We start from the raw sequence: 20,107 nt of genomic DNA on the forward strand, positions 1-20,107 counted from the left end.
TCTTCTTATTCTCACTGTATATTACTCCAAGTTCTTCTTTTTCCTTTACATTTTCATGATTGAAACAACTTCTTGTAGCTTGACTCAAAAACAGTATGTAGGAAGTATAATCCTCTCTCATTTAATCCCTGTGTAGTCTTTGTTCTATTCCTATTTGATTTCTTTTCATTTCAGATATTTCTTCAAGTTTCTCGTTTATCCATCTAGATCTGGAGCACTAAGACATTCATCTTTCCACTCCTTTGGGATAAGTTATTCAGATGTAACCCTTTGGTTTAAATAAGATCCAGATTGTCTTTCCTCTCAAGCTCCTGAATGCTATAGAGTAACTTCTATTACCATTTTCTTCCTCTTTATCAGCAGCTGACCTTTCAAAATCAGAACATTAGTGACAGGCAGACTTTTCATATATCTTTGCTTCTAATTTATAAAGAACAACAGATGATCATTTTTTACTTAAATTTATATATCTGTCTGTCTATCTATCTATCTATCTATCCAGCTATTTATTTAGTGGTCTGATAATCTATACTGTAATTAGTTAACAAAATACCATCTGAAGAATTAATGCTTTATGTTGATTTAATAAATAGTTAGTGAAACTAGTTATTAAACATTGCTGTTTGGGGAATGATAAGAATGGGAGGTACCAAAAAAATAGAATAGTCAGATATTTTAATAGGAAAACTAGCTGATACATGCTATTAGCAACACATTACATTGACAAAATTTACAGTATCATGATATTATCTTAGAAGGCACTAAATATTAAATAGACCCATACTTGTATTGTTTGAGGCATTACCAACATTAAGATAGTCTGGCTGCAGACATTGCATAGTTTCTCTAGTCAATAGCAGAAGTGGAAAATTGAGAATCAGTACATCTCTACCTGAATATTGATTGTACAATATCTGTCTCTGTTCTTTCTAGAATTAGCTGGTGGTCTATTGCCCATTAGCAAACAGTTACCCAAGCAGAAGCTAATGTTACAGATGCTATAAAAAGAGCAGCAGCAGAGCAAACAGATTTAAATCAGCTCAATTCCAACAAAAACTCTTTCATCTTGAAACAATTTAAACTCTACCAAGGATAAGTAAACAGAAAGAATATATTTTCTTTCACCTTCAACTGTCAGTAGTTTCTTTTACGTTCCCTGTCCTCAAGTGTGAGGAAGATTTTTGTATCTGTCCTGGTACATGCCTTAAGGTGTTAACATGGTTATTTTTCTTGAGCTTTCTTAGTTCTTATTGGTTTTACATTATATTTAATTGTGAGAATTTCTAAACTGAATTTCCTTTTATAGATTGAGAGCTATCAATGCCACTACTAAACCATTATCAATATTTTCCCTCCCCATAAGTATCATTTTAATCATACAAAGAATATAAAAACAACAACAGAGACTAGTCTTAATTTTATTTCTATATCAGCAGTATAGTTATCTATAATATAGTCTTTATTATTCATATTATTTATATATTATGATATAATATATGATTATGCATATTATTCAAAAGTAAAACTTTTTTTTTTTTTTTTTTTTTTTTTTGAATTAGCATTAACAGTCATGATAGCTACCTGTTCTTACAAACAAAGGCCCCAAACCTTACTACTCAGTAGTCCTATCCTCTCAACTGTGCCAAGAATGATGTAGGTACTTCCTATTTAAACTACCCAGGCAAATTCAGATGATTTCTGTTTGAATCATATTAAGAAGTACTCATGGAAAAAAATATGTCTTATAAAAATAAAATGACAATAAAATATAATAAAAATAAAATAAATAAAATAAATAAATGACAAACATCTACAATCACAGTTCTCCTTAGTGTCTGTCCTTGGTCTAAGAACAAAATGATAGAGAAAACAAACTTAATTAGCAGTGATTCAGCTCTTTAACAACAGAGATTGGTAGTAGAGAGGTCTTGCAAATAAATTAAAAGAAGCCACAAGAAGGTATGTTTAGCTATCCAGGTAGGCACTTCACACAATTATTTAAACTTCTTTCTTCAGGACAGAGGAACAAAATACTCTTTTCATACTCTATATTCTTTTAAAGTACTGCTTTGGAGGAAATTTGCTAAATACTTGAAATTCTGTGATTGCTGTTGCAACCTACAGTCATTCTTCTCTCCAACATATGTTTGATGATGATGATTTTACTCATTGTTGTTATTTCACTTAAGGCTTTTAAAATAATTTAAGTCCTTCTTCTGCAGTTGCAAATTCTTTGTTTTGAAGAAACTCTGACTGGCATGGAAAAAACATATCCTTCTCTGTTCCTTCCCCTCAGCCTTTCACATTTGGTGTGTTAGGGAATAAGTAATTACAAACAGATGTTGCAAATTAGAATGTCATGATGTTACTTTAAAATTTACTCCAACAACAGATTATCTTTCTACTAAATTCAGGGGTTAAGAAAACATGAAGATAATATTTCTCTTTCTTTGACCCATTCACCTTTAGTCTTGAAAGAAGTGCAAGAACTAAAGCTAGTAAATTCAACGTATTTTACTAACTCCCTGAATTCATTGAACAGGTAATTATTCCTTAATTTATCCCTTAACCCATAAGTTTCTCTCTTAGTTTTATCCCTTAATCTGATAGCTGCTAAGGATTAAATGTAATGTATATAAACTTACAGAAAAATGATTGGGTATGAATCAGTCATCTAAAACATCTACATGAGAAACAGACAGAAGTACTGAATTGAGGACTGTGAAAAGTATTGTATAATTGCAGTAATGACTACTTACTAAACATCTAAAGCAAGAGAATGCTTGAGAGGCAGAAAACTTATAAACGAAAGCTTCCATTTTTTCCCCAGTTTTTCATTGAAGGTTACCACATACTAGGGTTATAAATTGGACCATACTGATTGAAGTATATTGTGGTGATAGAGGTGTAGTTTCTTATAAAATTATTTCTAGGCAAAAATAATATTTATTTCAATTAGATTAATTAATTTCTTATTCCTTTTTTTTTTTTTTTTTTTTTTTTTTTTTTTTTTTCCCCTTATTAGAATGGTGGGAACAAATGAACTTGATAGAAATCCAAAATAAATAAATGTTAGTATACATATATTTTTTTAAAGTTCAAATTACTTTAATCTCATAATTCATAGGATAAAACCCCCAGAAGTTGTTCTCTGGTTTAAAAGCAGTTTTTAATATATATACATTTTTTTTTTTTTTTTAATAGTCCCGATTCTCTTTCTCATTTAAATTTGTAGCTAGATTTATTAAACATCTTTCAAAAGATAATTTTGTGTGCAGTTAATCAGAAATAAATATTTATTTCAATGAAAACAAAAAATTGTTTGTGTCTATATTAGATTATTACCATCTTCTTAGATTTATTTCCAAAGCCATTTCTTTTTGACCTTTAATACAACTTTTGAACACTGAGCACAATTTACAAAGAGATATATGAAATAAAAATATATGGAAAAAAATATAAATTGAAATGTATTTGACATTTGTCTCATTACCTGTATACATTTTCATGGGTTCATTGTTGTCATCAGCTGAAGGTATGACAGGATCAGATTAAGCTAGTTGCTAAGGATTTTTGGACTTCCATAGTTTTAGGGAAAATTTAAAATAAAATCTGTGTATTTAGTTGATTAAAATGGGTCAACAGAGTCATTGTAAGCTATCATGTAAGCTTTTCTTTGCTGTATTTCATTGAGTACTAATTTATTGAACGATGTCCTTTTAAATACCAATGATGCTCTATCCGTTCTGGAAACAAATGTAATTACAGGGTTTCAATCATCACACACTTCTTCCGGGCTCATACTGGTATAACTTAATTATCTGTAATAGAATTATTCTTTATTTACACTGCTCTACGTGAATTGTAGAGCCAGCCTGTGAAATATTCAATGCAACTCCTGCAAGCATTCACTCAGCAGAACTGAGTGTTTAATGTAAAGAAATGTGCAAGTGTTCCACACATTATTTCCTTTCCTTCATTGTAAAGGCAGATCTATATCTATATCTATCTATATATATATATGCACATATATAATCTTATACATACATATATATATATATATTATTATTATTTTTTTCCCAAGAAGTTTTTGTAAGTTTTTCTAGAGCTGAACAGTTATGTAAGACATCCTTGGGCTGTACAAACCAGTCTAGACCCACTTTTACTACCATTTGTTTCAAAGGAAAAACTGTTAGTAACTTCAACAGGAGGAAGCAATTCTCTGGAATTTATTTATTTATTTATTTTGATAACTTGGGAATTGAAACAAATGAGATACATTAAAATAAATCTGTCCTAGCAGCTTAATATTTGTTATTTCCCAGATTCTTTTTCAAAGAGAGTGAAGGAAGCAAGGGCAGTTAAATGAATGAGAAGACCATTTGCCATCAAGACTTAAGCATAATGTCTTTTAAAGTCCCTTCTTACAAATGCCAGCATTTGAAAAGGACAAACAGGGAAGTAAACCTCAAAGGGGATGACAATAAGATATGGAGAGGAAGTGGGTGGGATAATGCATCTGCGAAGCAAAGCCCCTTATAAAGGCACTGAAGAGGTTTAAGGATCTATTTAGTGACAAAAGGAGTCATGGAAAGAAGCATAATTTTCCCACAGGATTTTTTCTTTTGATCTATTTCAAACATGAAAATTCTGGGGGGGGGGGGGGGGGGAAGGGTCGTTTGTTGCTTGATAGACTGAAAAATTGTGTAGTGGACTGTGTCTGTGTATAGACGAGAAAAGTATAGTGTCAACAATATCTTGCTATATGTAAAATCAACTGAATGAAGATTAAAGATTTTAAATGAGATGTATTCTTAGTCTATGTGTCCTAAGTAAGTGATGCATACTAAGAACACTCAAAACCAAACAGCTGTTTAATTCCTCTGAGTTGTGAATTTCCCCTGATTTGTCAAGTATACAGATCCATTTGTAACAGTGCTCAGCCACTACTCACCTGTGTCCTCTGTATAGCTTATAACATCATAAATGTTTCCATATGAAAGCATTCAGAAGCATACACAATCATCATAGTAGCTTACTTCTAATTGTCTTGGTAATTCCTTACCTTCCTTCTGCACTATGTACCAGTGCAATAGAGGGATAGGACAAGTGGTCAGAAATTCCTTCTCTAAAATAGAAAAGCAGATGAAATTCAACATTTGGTTTTTGTTTTGTTTTTTTTTTTGCTCAAACATTTTAAAACATCTGGAGGAATTAGATTTGGTTAGCCCTTTACTTAGTTTCTGAGTAGAATAATGTTTATATTTCATACTGCATTTTCAGTGGGAAAGAATTATTTGAAAAACATTTAGAACTGGCCACCCAAAACCATTGTGACAGTTAACCTTCCTTATTGCTTAGTGCCCCTTATTTCAGTATTATATGGTTAACTAGCATTTGGATTCTTTCAGGCTAGGCAGTAATTGTTTTGTGCCAAGGTCTGCATTTATGTTATCCCACACTTTTTCTTACAAAGCCTGCATCCTCTGGTGCTGATTGTTCAACATAAGAGGACATCACAGCCTCAGAGTGTTTTAATATCCTTTTTTATATTAGGCTTTCCACATTATAGTAATATACTCAAATAAAAATTTTCTCAGTTACAAGCATAATTCTGTGCAGAATTAACTGTCACAGTTTAGTTTCAAAAGCATATTTGTGATCCAGTGCAGAAGTGCTATCACTGCTACAACCCAGAATGTTTTTGAAAAATTATTAGAAGAGGCAAGAAAAAGATGTAATACACAAAAAGAAAGCAAAGTTCACTAGAAACAGCATTGTGCTACTTTCTTGATTTGTTGAAAATGGTATTTAACCGTAAAGACATAATAAAAGACAGAAAGAGGGCTAAATTAGTTGAGGAGAGAGGCTGATTGAACAAACATGAGGGAAAGTGCTGGAGGTGTTTGGACCAAACATCGATTGTGACAAAAAGAGAAGTGCTCGTTCTGGAGGAAATACTGTCAGGATCTGCCAGTCACTGCTCAGACTTCTCTGTTAGCTTCAACCCCTTAGGGTATTTGCTAATAAAACAATAAAGATGAAAACCCTAAATGTCATTCTGAATTTCATGAGTCATGTTAAAGCTTTACATTGTGTGAACTTATCCCTAAACTTTCTTTTACTGAGAAAATGTCATCATCTGATTTAGTACTTCTCAGCAGCAGTCCTTAAGAGTAGAGGCTTTAGGCTACCTTGTTAACTGTGATAGTTGAATCAGTACAAGTGGAATAGGGACTTCAAGTGCCAGGCAGCCACACAGCTGCACCTTCCTTGCTGAGGGAAGCCTACACCTTTTTGAATATGTACAGTGAGAAAAGGGCCAGGGCAGAGAATCTGTCTGGTGGATGCTAATGTCTTCTATTTTGCTATAACTCCATCACCACAGAAAATAGTTTGGACTCTGGAGGTTTTATGAAGAAATGCAGAATGAAAATATGATCGTCTTTTTACCAGTGCTTTTGATTTTGCATCAGTGCAATCACATTAAAGGAAAACACAAGAGAGAATTCAATCCTATAACAGAAACAGAAAAATCCCCGTGGCAGATTAGTTCAGACCAATGTTATAAGAATATTTTGTGTGTGTGTCGGGTTCTTTGCTGATTTTAAAGCAGTCATTTTGATTCAATTCATTATGGGCTCTGCAATAACTTAGGAGAGAAAGAGAGAAATAGAGCATGAGTAAAAGTAATAATAATCCTTGAATGATTAAGTCTTTATCTTTCCACAACTTCAGATAACTCAGACAACTATTTTTTGTTCAAATATACAAGCAGTAGTGAAACTGAATTAAGCATACTTAGCATCCACGAGAAGGAAAAAAAAAAAAAAAAAAAAAAAGAAAAAAAAAGAAAGCACAGAGGAATGCAGGTTAGATGGGGACACTAGATGAAACAAAAGAGCACTACATCATTGACTAGGACATAAATAGAAGCATGAATGCCATCTCAACAGCAGAATAAACACATGCTGTAAAGACAGTCTGATCTTTTCCTTTTAAAGGCAATAGCATTTATTCCACTGATTACTGAAGATGAGAAAGTAGGCTTTTATTCTCCAGTCTTGCTTCTTTTTACCAATCTGTTTCTTTTTCTCTCAATTTTCACTTTCTCCATAGCCATCCTGAGCACTTCTGTTAGCTCATGTACTCTGTTAAAAATTTTCCTTCCCTAGAATTGCCTTTTCATTTGATCTTTTTTTGTAAAATTGATATTTTAAACAAAGAAAATCATTCTCCAAGGGATGCTTCAAAGTTAATTCCTCCTATTTCATTGTGTTGGTCTGTGATTTCAGAGGCAGATGTTGGTGGTATGGCAGAAGAGGCTGAACCTTCCCACCAGTGTTTCATCACATTTTGTTGCCATGTAACAGATGGCAGCAGAGAAAGAGTCTGACAAAATGGCATATGAAATGGAAGTGCATACGAAACAAAGGTGAGTCGTTTAATTCCTCCCTGTGGAAAAAATGTCACCCATTTACACTTGCTGAACAGTGGATTTATAGAAACTGAACAGTGGATGTGCACACAGTGAGGCAGTGGGTGGTGCATTTCAGCAATCCACCAAAGACAGTCCACCTGCCAGTCTGCCACGTGCAGTCATCACACCACAAAATGAAGACTGTCTTGATCATCTCTTTCACATGAATTGGCAGACTGCAACCAGGGCACTGTTGATGAAGCTGAATACCAGTTTCAACATGTTGGAAGTTATGGTGGCAATATTGGAACATTGCAAAACTCTGCCAGGTGTGTCCTATGAGAGCTCACACAGGAACAAAAAGAACACCATATGTAAGTTTGTCAGGACCTATTGAATAAATACGAGGCTGAAGGTGACCGTTTCCTGGATCACATCATTATTGGTGACAAGACATGGTATTACCACTACAAGCTGAATTCAAAATAGCAGTTCATGGAATGGTGACATGTGAAATCCCCATCAAAGAAAAAGTACTGAGCACAGCCCTCAGCAAATAACAGTAGTGACTACATTGTAAAACAACGTTTTGTAGCAGAGAATTTGCTCTATTGAACAGTATTATTGTGCCCTTTGTATCTGCTGTAATCTCAATGAAAACAAATAGGAGGCATTACTTTTGAAGCAACTGTCATTTTCCAGGATATCCAGCAACTATCATATTCCAGGACCAACTGAGTATGCAAATATCATTGAAAATCAAATGATAGTGCTTGTTTATGAGATACGAGATGAAAAAAATTAAAGCATGAACTCTTAACACACCATGTGAATTTTTATTTGTTGTGTGAATGAAATACTTACCAATTGACTTTAACAATTATTAACTAATTCATTTTGTAAAAGGTTTATTTATTTATTTGTCCCTGATACAAGTTTGTCATTGTTTTTGACTTTTGTTATTGGTATTCCACATTATAACATCATGTAGTGTACTGGGAGTTGAAGTTTAAATGCTCCAGTTCCAAGGAGTGTGGATAGTTCTGAGTACCTGGTTCTCAGAAGAGAAGAACTACATACCCCAGAGGACTCTGTGTTGTCCTGTTTCTGTTTTCCATTCAGGGGGAAGATCACAAGACCTTTCTTTTTTCCCATTCTTCTTATCTCGGCAGCGTGTGTGCTCCCTAGCTTGCCTCACCAACAGCATTAGAGTAAGGCCTTTGATTTGTTGGACACTCTCCCCCTCAATTTAATTTGATTTATTAGCTTAAATTCTAATTATATTGTATTATATTGTGTTATCTTCCAATCTGATATCATATTTAGTAAATTAACTTTTTCCTCCTCAGATTGTTGTCACTGTTTTGCTTTTAGGCCCATCTCCTTGTCCTTTCCCCTTTTTCCCCTTTCCTGGGGTGTGGGTCTTTGGGTCCCCCCACCACATTAGTCATGGAATTGGGCCAAACCAGACTGTAAAACACTGAAAATGTTCCTACATTGATCTTCAGGTTCAGACCTGTTTCAGTAAAATTAGTTTCTGTATTGGTAGTACAGATGACAGAAGAATTTTATCTGAAAATTCCCATCATTAAACTCTGCCTTCAATTCCAAGCAAGAATACCTTGTATATACATGAGTTTTAGATATATATTTTTATCAAGATTTTTTTACTTCAAGATTCTATCTGTATGTATGGAGATCAAAGTAAAATAAGTTGTTTAAATGCTTGATGAACTTGATTCATTTACTAAGAATAGACTTCTGTAAATATTTTATTAGCTAGTTATGAACACATTGATTGATATGTCATGAATGCTTTTAGAGAAATGAATTTGAGACCAATTTGAAATTTGTTAAATGAAAACAATTTGAAATTTGCTATCAATGTTATTTATTTCCTTCACCTTTACACTGCCCCTAATGAACTTAATGAACAATTCAGATGAATTTGGTACAGCTGTTCCCATTCTTGAATTTACTTCTGTTGTTAAATATTTTATTTAAGGAAGATTGGCTTTTGTTTTTCATATTATTTTTATCTCACCTCTTACCCATATCTTAGCAGTAGGATTCAGCTACCACATTATCTCAAACTTGTGAGTCTAGTGTAAACTAGCAATCTAGTCTTCTTCTGTAGTCAGTGGGGAAAGATACTTATCTCAAAAGATCATTTCTTCCATCCATAGATAAAGCGTTTGCAACTGGTGAGATGAGTTGATTACAGAAAACAGTCTTGGTTTTTACAGAAAAAGAAAAAGAAAAGGAAAAAGAAAAGGAAAAAGAAAATGAAAAGGAAAAAGGGAAAGAGAAAGAAAAAGAAAGAAAAATGACTGTTAAGTTTAGAATCTTAAAGGCTAGTTAGAAGTAGTGAGGTTGCATGAAAACAAGAAACTAACGGCAACCTACTTTGAGCAATTGTTGTGAGTTTGTTAGGCTACTTTTTCATTCATCAGAAACACATCCCACAGTAAGAAACCAAAACTAGATAGTGAGTTGCTTTTAACTTTTTTAAAAAAGGGGTGGCCAGCAGGGCAAAGGAGGTGATTGTTCACCTCTATCTGCCCATGTGGGACTCATCTAGAGTACTGCATTCAGGTTTGGTGTCCCCAGCACTAGGAAGCTTTGGAGCTATCAGAATGGGTCCAGAGGAGGGTCATGAAGATGATCAGAGGTCTGGAGCACCTCTCTTATAAAGAAAGGTTGAGGGAGCTGTGCTTGTTTAGCTTAAGATGAGAAAACTCTAGGGAAACCTCTTAAAGAGGGATATTTAGGTTAGATGTGAGGTTGAAATTTTTTACTTTTGAGAGTGATGAACACTGGAACAGGATACCCAGAGAAGCTATGAATACCCCATCCCTGAAGGCATTCAAGGCCAAGTTGGATGGGGCTGGGGACAGTCTGATCTAGTGGCTGGCAAACTTGCCTACAGTAGGGAGTTGGAATTACATAATACTTAAGGTCTCTCCTAACCCACAACATTCTATGATTCCTCTATTTTATTCTAATTTTATAACTGTTTGGAAAAAAAAGACAAAATGTTTTAAAATTTTTATAGCATAACGATCGTTTCTTCATCTGATATCCTGCAGAATGTATTTTCTGCTTTCTGTCCTACAGGTGGCAAAATGAATTTGCTTGTTAGATGTCCTGTTATACCAATAGGTGGCGCTGGAAATTTCTGTATTTTTTCTATGAAAAGGAGAATGACAAGCGATGTAACTTTTTATCAGTACAGGTGCACACTAAAAGAAAATAAAGTCTTACAGGGCTTGGAGAGCAGCAAAACAGAAATTCTGCCATGCATGCAGCTCATTTTATGAATGTAGCTGCAAAAGTACTGTTACCTAATGAATTTGTAATACATTTTTATTTTTTTATTTTATTATTATTTTTAATGCTACATATGCTTGCTGCAGAAATATGGAAATCAAAGAGACTTGAGTCATTTTTCCTGGTGGAATAAGTGGGCAAAAACTCAAGCAGTTTATCTGCCTATCAAACAAGTGTTATATTAAGAAATTAATACTGTCTTAGAACATGACTTAAAAATATTCAGTTTTGTGATTATTGTGGCAAAAATACTCCAGAGTACTTTTTTTTTTTTTTTTTTTAATTGGTTTAATAAACTGAATATTAAAATGCTCACAGCATATTGATGATGGTGTTTTTCATAACATCTTTGAAGATTTGCAAGTGTGGTGCTCAGGGATATGATTTTGTCATGGTTTTGTAATTTTGCTATCAGTATTCCACATCATAACATCATGTAAAGTATGGATAATTTACCGAATGTTCAGCTCACAGAGGAAGACTACATATCCCAGAGGACATCACAATCAGGGATAAGTCACAGGACAAGGACACTATATAATCTCACTCCCAAGCTGGAATCGCTCTCTTGAATCCTCGGAGCCAGGGGGGAGCATTCCAGCCATTTCACCTAGAGCTTACAGTAGGCCTCTCAGTTTGGGACTCACTCTCTCTCCTATTTTGCTTGATTCATTAGTCCTAATTTCAATTATATTTATTATATTGTGTTATCCTGTATTCCGATATAGTATTTAGTAAATAAGTGTGCCTCCTTAGATCATTGCCACTGTTTTCTTTTCCCTTTCCCTTTTTCCCTTTCCTTTTTGGGCAGCTGGCCGTGACAGATTTACTGGAGGGCTGTCAGTTAGGATAGTATGGTTAGGTTGTGGTTGGATTTTATGATCTTTAAGGTCTTTTCCAACCTAAGCAATTCTATGATTCTATGAAGTACTTTGAATTTATTCAATGGAAAACATTGGAAATTTAAATGACTAGGACTAATTTATTGCCTGAATGACTAACTTAGACTGATAAACTCCCTTAAAATATCCTGAACACTGTCAAGTTATCACTGTATGACAAACTAATTCCTCTATTCACATTCCTTTGGTGGTGATAGTTTCAGAGGCTACATATGAATGTAGCTTTTTGAATTCAAAGACTAGCTTTTCAGAACTTGAATTATCAGTCTTCTTTTGGATATCTTCTCTTAACATGAATTGCAAGAATACATATTGATTTGTAAGCTGTAGAAAATTGTTTAGAAATTTAATAATATTTCAGCAAACACTTTAAGTGTATATTAATTTCTTCAAATAAAGACTCCTCCCTGCCTTTGTGCCTTCTCTGTGCTTAACTGTAATTGTTAATTTCTAATAACAATGACAAGGATGTCCACTTAAAATACACAGCAAAAAAGGGCAAGAAATATATTTTGTACATCTGTGAACTGCCACAAACTCTCTCCTGTCTGATTTTGTAGGGAGGCATATCTGCACAACTAACTTCTGTCCAGACTACTAGAACACCTGTTGCAGAGAAATTCCCAAGGCCCTTTCTAGTCCTTTAGCCTTTGAAAGAGTCGTTTCTGGTAAACTGAGGTCTGATCCATTTTCATCCTAGCTTTAAAACAAGGTAAGCCATACACATCAGCCATCATGTCCTGTACATATGTTTGTATCAGTACCAATAAAAGTCAGGAGATTATTTAGAAGTAGTAAGCAGTCTCACACATACTTAGCTGTATTCACATATCCTTCCTCCCTTAATATAAGAACCATAATTACTGCAGTAGCTCTGAACAAACAGACAAGCATACATACCCCCTACTGTAAACGTTATTCTAACTCTGTGTAAATATAAAGATGAATGGTTAATGCTTTGAAGGCAATTCATATTTTTTCACTCAAAACCAGGCACCATATGGATCCTGGTACCCAGGTACCTGGGAATACATCCAATGAGACTACAAGTTACTGGGGATTTAATCCTGTGCGTTATCAAATAGCTTCAGCATTCATTAGAAGTCACCGTGGGTGGGGGAAAGCCTGAGAAAGATAACACCTTTCATGACTGAGCTCAAGATGAATTAATGCAATATACCAGTGTCATGTCTTACTGCTTAATTGACTACCTCTAGGTATAAAATAGTTGGCTTTATAACAGAAAAATCATTTTGATTTATTTGATGCATTGTATATCATAAAGAAGCATGCATGAGGCTACTAATGTCTTCCATAGAAGTCATATATGCCAAGGGCACAGATAACACTTTTTATCAAATACAGCACTAGCTATTCTGATAATTATGCTACAAAATTCTGGTTTCGTCTGTTATAAATTTTACTTTTTTTATTATATTTTTTCCTCACATTGTCTGCTCTGCTTGTAAGAGTTGATCAGTACTTTTGGCATAAATGACTATACTGTAAACACTGCAGATCTTTAGTTGGAACAGAACAGTTGGAAATACTGACTAAAAGTGCATATTATAACAAATCAATTTTTGTTAATTTATTATAGGCAATAGAGTTGTTAATTGTTCTCTTTGGCTCATAAACCTCAAAGTTTATTTGGGAGAGGTCAAGTGACTGGATCATGTTCTCTAAAAAAAATGTGTCTCTGTCACATGAGAAGAATGTGTCTAGTGAATATGATCTTTGTCTTTTCCTAAATCTTCTACAGTTGCTGAAGGTCTAAGACAGATTGTTTAAAAGAACAAATTTTAAATTATATTGTCAGTTTAGAGACTAAAGAATTTTGTCACAAAGTTCAGTTGTCAAGACACTTTCATAGGGCTCCATATAATCAATAGTTATATTTGACTTTTCTAGGAGTGGTTGGTAACTTCATTCGAATAGCCTGAATACACTGAATTTCATTTAAATGTGTCTCTTACAGACTTTGAGTTTGTCTGCTTTCAAAAAGTAAATAAGTTTTTTTTTTTTTGGATATTCAATCCTTTAAAAGTTATGTTTTCCTGGAAACAGTACATGGTTTATCATGGACCAATACTAGTCACGGAATCACGGAATCATACCTTTAATGATTATTCTCTAATGCTTTTTCACAATCTACACCATGTACCAAGTGGATTAATAAATTCCTTACTACACGGTGGAAAACAGCTTCAAGTGAAAATTTGCTTAATGCCATTCAGTAACAAACAGCATACTCTATATAATGTTGATATGGACATCATATACAGGTGCATGCACCACCATTTACAATGGGCAACTCAAATATTGCTTGCTGATTGACTTCTGACATAAGAGGAATCATCTTAACACAGGATGATACCCTGTGGATGTTTAACTCCAAAGGTGGTAACTCACAGTAAAGACAAGCCATATTCATACTCACCATTTTTCTGTTCTTGTGCAGTCACTTATATCACTGTGAAAAACAGGAGAATTGGGCTACTTTAAGCAAGCATTTTAAGCAGATGTATTTGAGGTATGAATACAACTCTTTCACTGCCTACTTCTCATTTCATGGCCTCAATTCCATATATTTAATGAGTTCTACCAGAACTCTTGCACCACTTGTAGCTGAAATAGTCAAGGCTTAGCCCATGAAATTGTAGATGATGAAGGAGCTATGACATGAGAAACGTTTCTATCCGAAGATAATTTTCATACTAGCCACCTGCTATTTGATAGGATATACTTCACATCATCTCAAATAAAGAGCAGACTAACCCAAATACTTTGTATGTCCATGTCAGAATAAAATATACATTATGTTTACAGTCTCATTTGAACTTCAGAAAACTGTTTTCCATATAATCATTTTGGCAGTTTATGAGATCTACTTTAAAAAAAACTTGCTTGCAGTTAATTCAAATTTACCAAGTGAGCAGTCTATCGATACAGTAGTAATAGGATATGATTAAGAGTAAAGGGTGGACTAAAAGTACTGAAAAAATCTTTCAAATTAAGCTTGCAGAATTCATTGAGAAAATCTGCTTTGTGTTTCTAAAATTGAGTTGCTGTACTGCGATACTTAACACACTGAACTTTCTTGCAGTGACTTCAGGAGGACTCAAGGAGGACAATGAAATAATCCTGAGGTTCAATTATTTTGTTACTGTCAGTGACAAAACAATAATTAAAAATTTAAAAATAATAAATATCAATAAAACAAACAGTTAATATGGAACATTAAAAGTCTTTATTTTGTTGTTTTATTTTCAGAAAACAAAATAATAACAACACAAAACAACCACTACAGCTAAAAGTCGTCCAAAGCTGTGGCTTCAGTAATTTACATGTACTTGTAGAAGTTATTATACTATCATATGTAGTGTGAGGACACATGGATAGAATGGAATAATAATATTTTTGGGAAATGAAGAATGACTTCACTGAAGTGAAACACCGACATGGATATACAATCCATAAAGCACTTAAGTCTCACTGAAACTCTGCAGACATACCAAGTCCTGAAATATGGGTTTGAGACTGATCCTACTGATATGTCAAGTCCTGAAATTTGAGCTTAAAATGATCCATTTGCTTTGAGCTACATTTCTTGAAGAAATAAGTTCACAGCTATCTACAAGCCTCAACTCAGTTATTAGACAGTTAAAACCTATTGCTATGCTCATTTTAACTTCTTGTTGTTTTTTCCTTCCAAGAAAAATGAAAGGGGAAATAGGGGGCGGGGAAGGGGAAGGGGGGGGGGGGGGGGGGGGGGGGGAAGAAGGTCAGAAAAAGAAGAGATATCAGTAGAGAGATTTTCTTTTAAAAAAAGTGTAGTACTGGTTGTCTTTAAGAAGACTTACAAAATATTTCAGTTTTCTTTAAACAGCTCTGTAATTTCAATCATTTTTTCTAAAGACACATCCGCAAACTTTTAGAGGGAATATGCTAAGTATCTTAGAATATCTAAAAAAATCAGAGGATAATGGCTAAAATAACAACTAGATCTAAATCTAGGGAATTAAATTTCAACACTAAAAAAGCAAACTCAGAATGATTATCTGCTACACTGCAGCAGACTTAGGGATATTTCTTGAGAGATTGTAATGAAAGCTGTCAAGCAGTCTTGGTCAAAATGGTTCCTGCTTGATCTACCATATTAAGAATTCATACAGTGTTGGCAGCCCCTGTAGTATATGCTGAGCAGGGCACGCATGTTGATAGGACTGTGAAGCCTTTAAGAATGAATTCTCATTTATCTTTTTATTTTTTCCCAGCAAATGTCTGTGCATGCCAACAAGGTGTTCAGCAAGAAAAAGTCAGATAAACAGATTCAAATGCTTATTTCTCATCTGTTCTTGTTCTAGAAAGATTATAGATGACTAGCATTACCTACTTGCTGAGGGAAAATCTGCACTTTTTTGTTTGAGATATCTGCAGTGCTTGAGATATCTGAAACTTGACCTGTGAGGAAAAAAAAAAAAAAACAACACCAAAATTTGCCCGAAAAATAAAGGAGAAAATTATGCCACATTATGCCATTAGTTTTGAGAACTGAGAACTATTATGAAAAATATTAAAAATATTATGTATTCCCTGAAGTAAGTATATTAAACATGCCTAATTTATCATACATAGTAGGTCTTCAGTCAAAGAAGTGAGAGGCAGACAAGAAGCATAAACAAGTAGTTAAGAGTGGATGTAGAAAAGCTATGAGCAGTAAGAATGAAATGTTTTATGTAATAATAATAATAAACCAACAAACTTTCATGTAATAATATTTCCAGTAATAGAAATCTAGAGATCCAAACCATGACATGGTAATGTTACATCAGTACAGTACTTCATGAACACAATGCACCCTGAGCAAAAGATCACACAGTGGATCACTGTGAAACAGATCTATGCATCCTTGATGACTGGAAAATGAAGACATCTTCACTGTATGCAGTGACTTCAAAAAGCAAAAAGTGTAGGAAGAAGCCATATGGAAAACTATATACTGTCTTTATATCAATTGATATCAATTTCTTGCCCTGATATTATTTTCAGTTTTCATTATCTCATTGCAGAAAAACTGAAAACTGCATAGGTATAAAAGATGCATATGAGAACAGCACTGAAGTGGTGAAGTGAAGCTGGTGGGGAGGACATATATTTTTTGGAAGTAGACATTAAAAATTAAGGCTAGGAGAAAAAAAAAAAAACAAACATAAAAAGAGATATAGAGAAAACATGACATATTCTAGTATATTTATTTCAATAGTATATGTGCTGATAACTAGTCTGATATTTTAGGTCAAACACTTTTAAGAAAAATGTTATTCTTTTAAGAGACAATTAACCTGAGAAACTCACTTTCAGAAAATATTTATCAGATTCCAGTGTGAGCCTAAGATCAAATTAAACTTTTGTAAGACCCCACAGTGCACAGAACTAAAAACAGTCATTCTTCATGCACCAGGATACCAGTTGGTCACCAACTGGTGGAAGGGAAAATTTATTATCTGTCAAGAGTGAACAAAAGCACTTTACAGTAAAAGTAAACAAAAGCACTTTACAGTAAAGGGCCAACTGTGCCAGTGCTCCATCATGCATACAGTGCACAAGTGCATAATAATGGTCAGACAGAACCTCTCATGTTCCAATTTGTGCATGCTGCCTTTTGTCCTGGCTCTGGGCATTGAAAAGATCCTGTGTCTCTCTTCAGTTATTCATATGCATTGATGAGATTGCCCTGCACATGTTCTCTTCTCTAGGCTAAGAAGTCCCAGACCTGCATTGCTCAGAGATAAGCAGACTAATGATTTTGAGCCACTCCTATAAAAGTAGTTTTAGAAGTGGTAATAGTCTAGCCGAAAAAGAATGAGTTTTACACGTGATTTCAATTTTCACTGAAATGTAGCCTTAGTTGTACCTGGGTGTAAAGGCATAGCAAGAGATGTAATGTATAAACTGCACATGTAGTCTCCTTTGAAAGTAATGTTTAATTTGTTTTTCCTAATGATTATACTTGTGCAACTGATTAATGCTAGTAGCACTGCAAGAGATTGGAAGTGGAATAGCTTCAGGTGTAGTTGCTTCATTGCCTTACTTAGCTAAGCAGTAAATTGAAAACTTTTTGCTTAGGAAGAAACCTTGATTTGCAACATGCCTATAGCTATATTCTTGTTATTTAAAATTTGGTTGTTTGACACTATTGAACTGGATTCAGCTCTCTGATGTTCAGAGACAGATTCCTTCATTACATTTTGGGAACTGGTTTTTCAAAATTTCCATTTCCACCCATATAGGAAATGGATTTAGCCATGAATTTTAAGCTTTAAAACTTAAGGATTTTCAGAAATTCACTCTTTGATATCTGAGCCTATTATTGGAGGTATATGTGCTGATATATGGACATATGCTCCTTTTTCAGTGGAAAAAGAAGATGTTCTTTTAACTTTAAGCCCTGATTACAGACAGTATGAGAGAAGCTAGCCTGGCCATTGCTGATCATGACTGATCTTTTGCCCACACAGTTAGCTATGTGTTTCCCAAAGGAGAGAAGTAGTGGTCTTGTTTCCTTACTATCCAATGACAGGACATTAGGGAATGGCATGAAGGTATACCAGGGGAGTTTCAGACAGGATATTAGGAAAAATGTTGTTACTCTGAGGGTGGTAAGACATTGGAACAGGCTTCATAGAGAGGTAGTTGATGCTCCATACTTGTAAGTGTTCAAGAAGAATTTGGACACTGCCCCCAAGCTGTGATCCCACTGAGACCCAAGCCAACATGGTCTTGGGAGCTGGTAAAAAGAGCACTGCTGTTATGCCTATATTGTTCCTTGCATAATGCGGATTTTTTTCATATTCCATCAAGCAGTTCATACAGGCACTGAAAAGTGTAAGTTTTCAAAAGACATTATCAACCCGATTAGGTTTCTAAGGCAACTTAACAGCTTTGTTATGACATAATCTGGAAAGGTGCTCTGTTTCTTTAATTTTTGTTTGCTTTGTTTCTTGGTAAAATTCTCTAAACCACAAAACATCCACCTCAGGGAATCCCTCTTTAAATGTATAAGCAGCTATTTGTTCTGTCTCGCATATACCCCCCCTAGGCATTCCTCTGTTCATTTTCCATCCAAAGGATGAACATAGATATAATGAAAAGTTCAGTGATTAAAACATATTCTAGGGAGACAGGGAAGATTGGTTGAGATGCATTCTCTTCTCTTATTTCTTATTATTTCTTATTTCTTTTTTCTTCCCGGATAAGGTTCCAAATAAATGACATCTACAGTGTGAGATGTATTTACTGTATCTGTATTTTCCAAATATTCATCAGGCAAAAAGCACATGCCACACTGGTAGAACATTAATATAGAAAGGGTGAGACTTGATTTCCTGTCATAGTTTCTTCCTCATGCGGCATTATTCTGCTGTGACTAGTTAGACATAAGTTCACGCTTATTTATTTTCTTTTTTTCATATAATAAATACAATATGTATTCTGACAAATTAAGTAAATGAGCTTTGAATTCATTCATAAAACTAGTGTGCAACTACAGCAGGGATCCTGAAACATTTTAACATTCTCATTGCCTTCTTTGCAGGTTATAACCAGGTATTATATATTTTTCCAAGTAGTATGATAAATTCTTGTTGACAATTAACTTTAATCTCTTTTGTAAAATAGTCCGGATTGATTATTACAGCAATTATATCATTAAATATAATCATATGTTTTTGTATTTTGCTCCATGGTTACGTATGTGCTAATCTCTTTCTACAGTAAATAAATAATGAGAATAAATCCAAAGGATGTTGCTGTCAAAACTGGTTCACTGTTTGGGAAAATTTCTGTAAAGCATGACTGATTTGTATTAATTGCTAAATAATAATGATTCAAATTCTGTGATAGAAACTATTTGTCTTTTAATTCCTTCTCCTGAACTGCAGACCTTCCATAACACTAAGTCCAATAAAAGCATAAAACAAATAAAAGTTGATATGCACAGCGCTGTGCTATAATAATCCAATTATTTCCCATAGTGAAAAAATGGCATGCAATTTCCGCACCTGTAACACCAGAGAGATGTTATTTGCACAGTTTGGATCTGAATATCTAGTTACATTTTCCTATGGTGCCTTTGGTCAGATTTATGCTAAATTTATCTCTTTATAAACTCTGCGGTCACGTATTATTTTCTGGTGTGATGGTTATATACTCTGCTCTCTTGCTTTGTAGGAAATCTGTCTTGATGATCAACTTCCACTCCCTTGTATTTAGTAGCCTTGCGATAAATGTAACACCTGCAGTGTGAAGCTCCAGCTCCACAGTGGGAGGAATGTGATAGGTGGGAACTGTGTTTTCCCTATGGCATTTCATCTGTCTTTCATGAAATCTCTCTGCTAGAAACCTTAGGCAAAGACCATTCGGTTGTACAGTAAAAAGACTAGAGGCCAGCTCC

Source organism: Excalfactoria chinensis, chromosome 3 (assembly GCF_039878825.1).
Source record: "Excalfactoria chinensis isolate bCotChi1 chromosome 3, bCotChi1.hap2, whole genome shotgun sequence".
Taxonomy (NCBI): Eukaryota; Metazoa; Chordata; class Aves; order Galliformes; family Phasianidae; genus Excalfactoria; species Excalfactoria chinensis.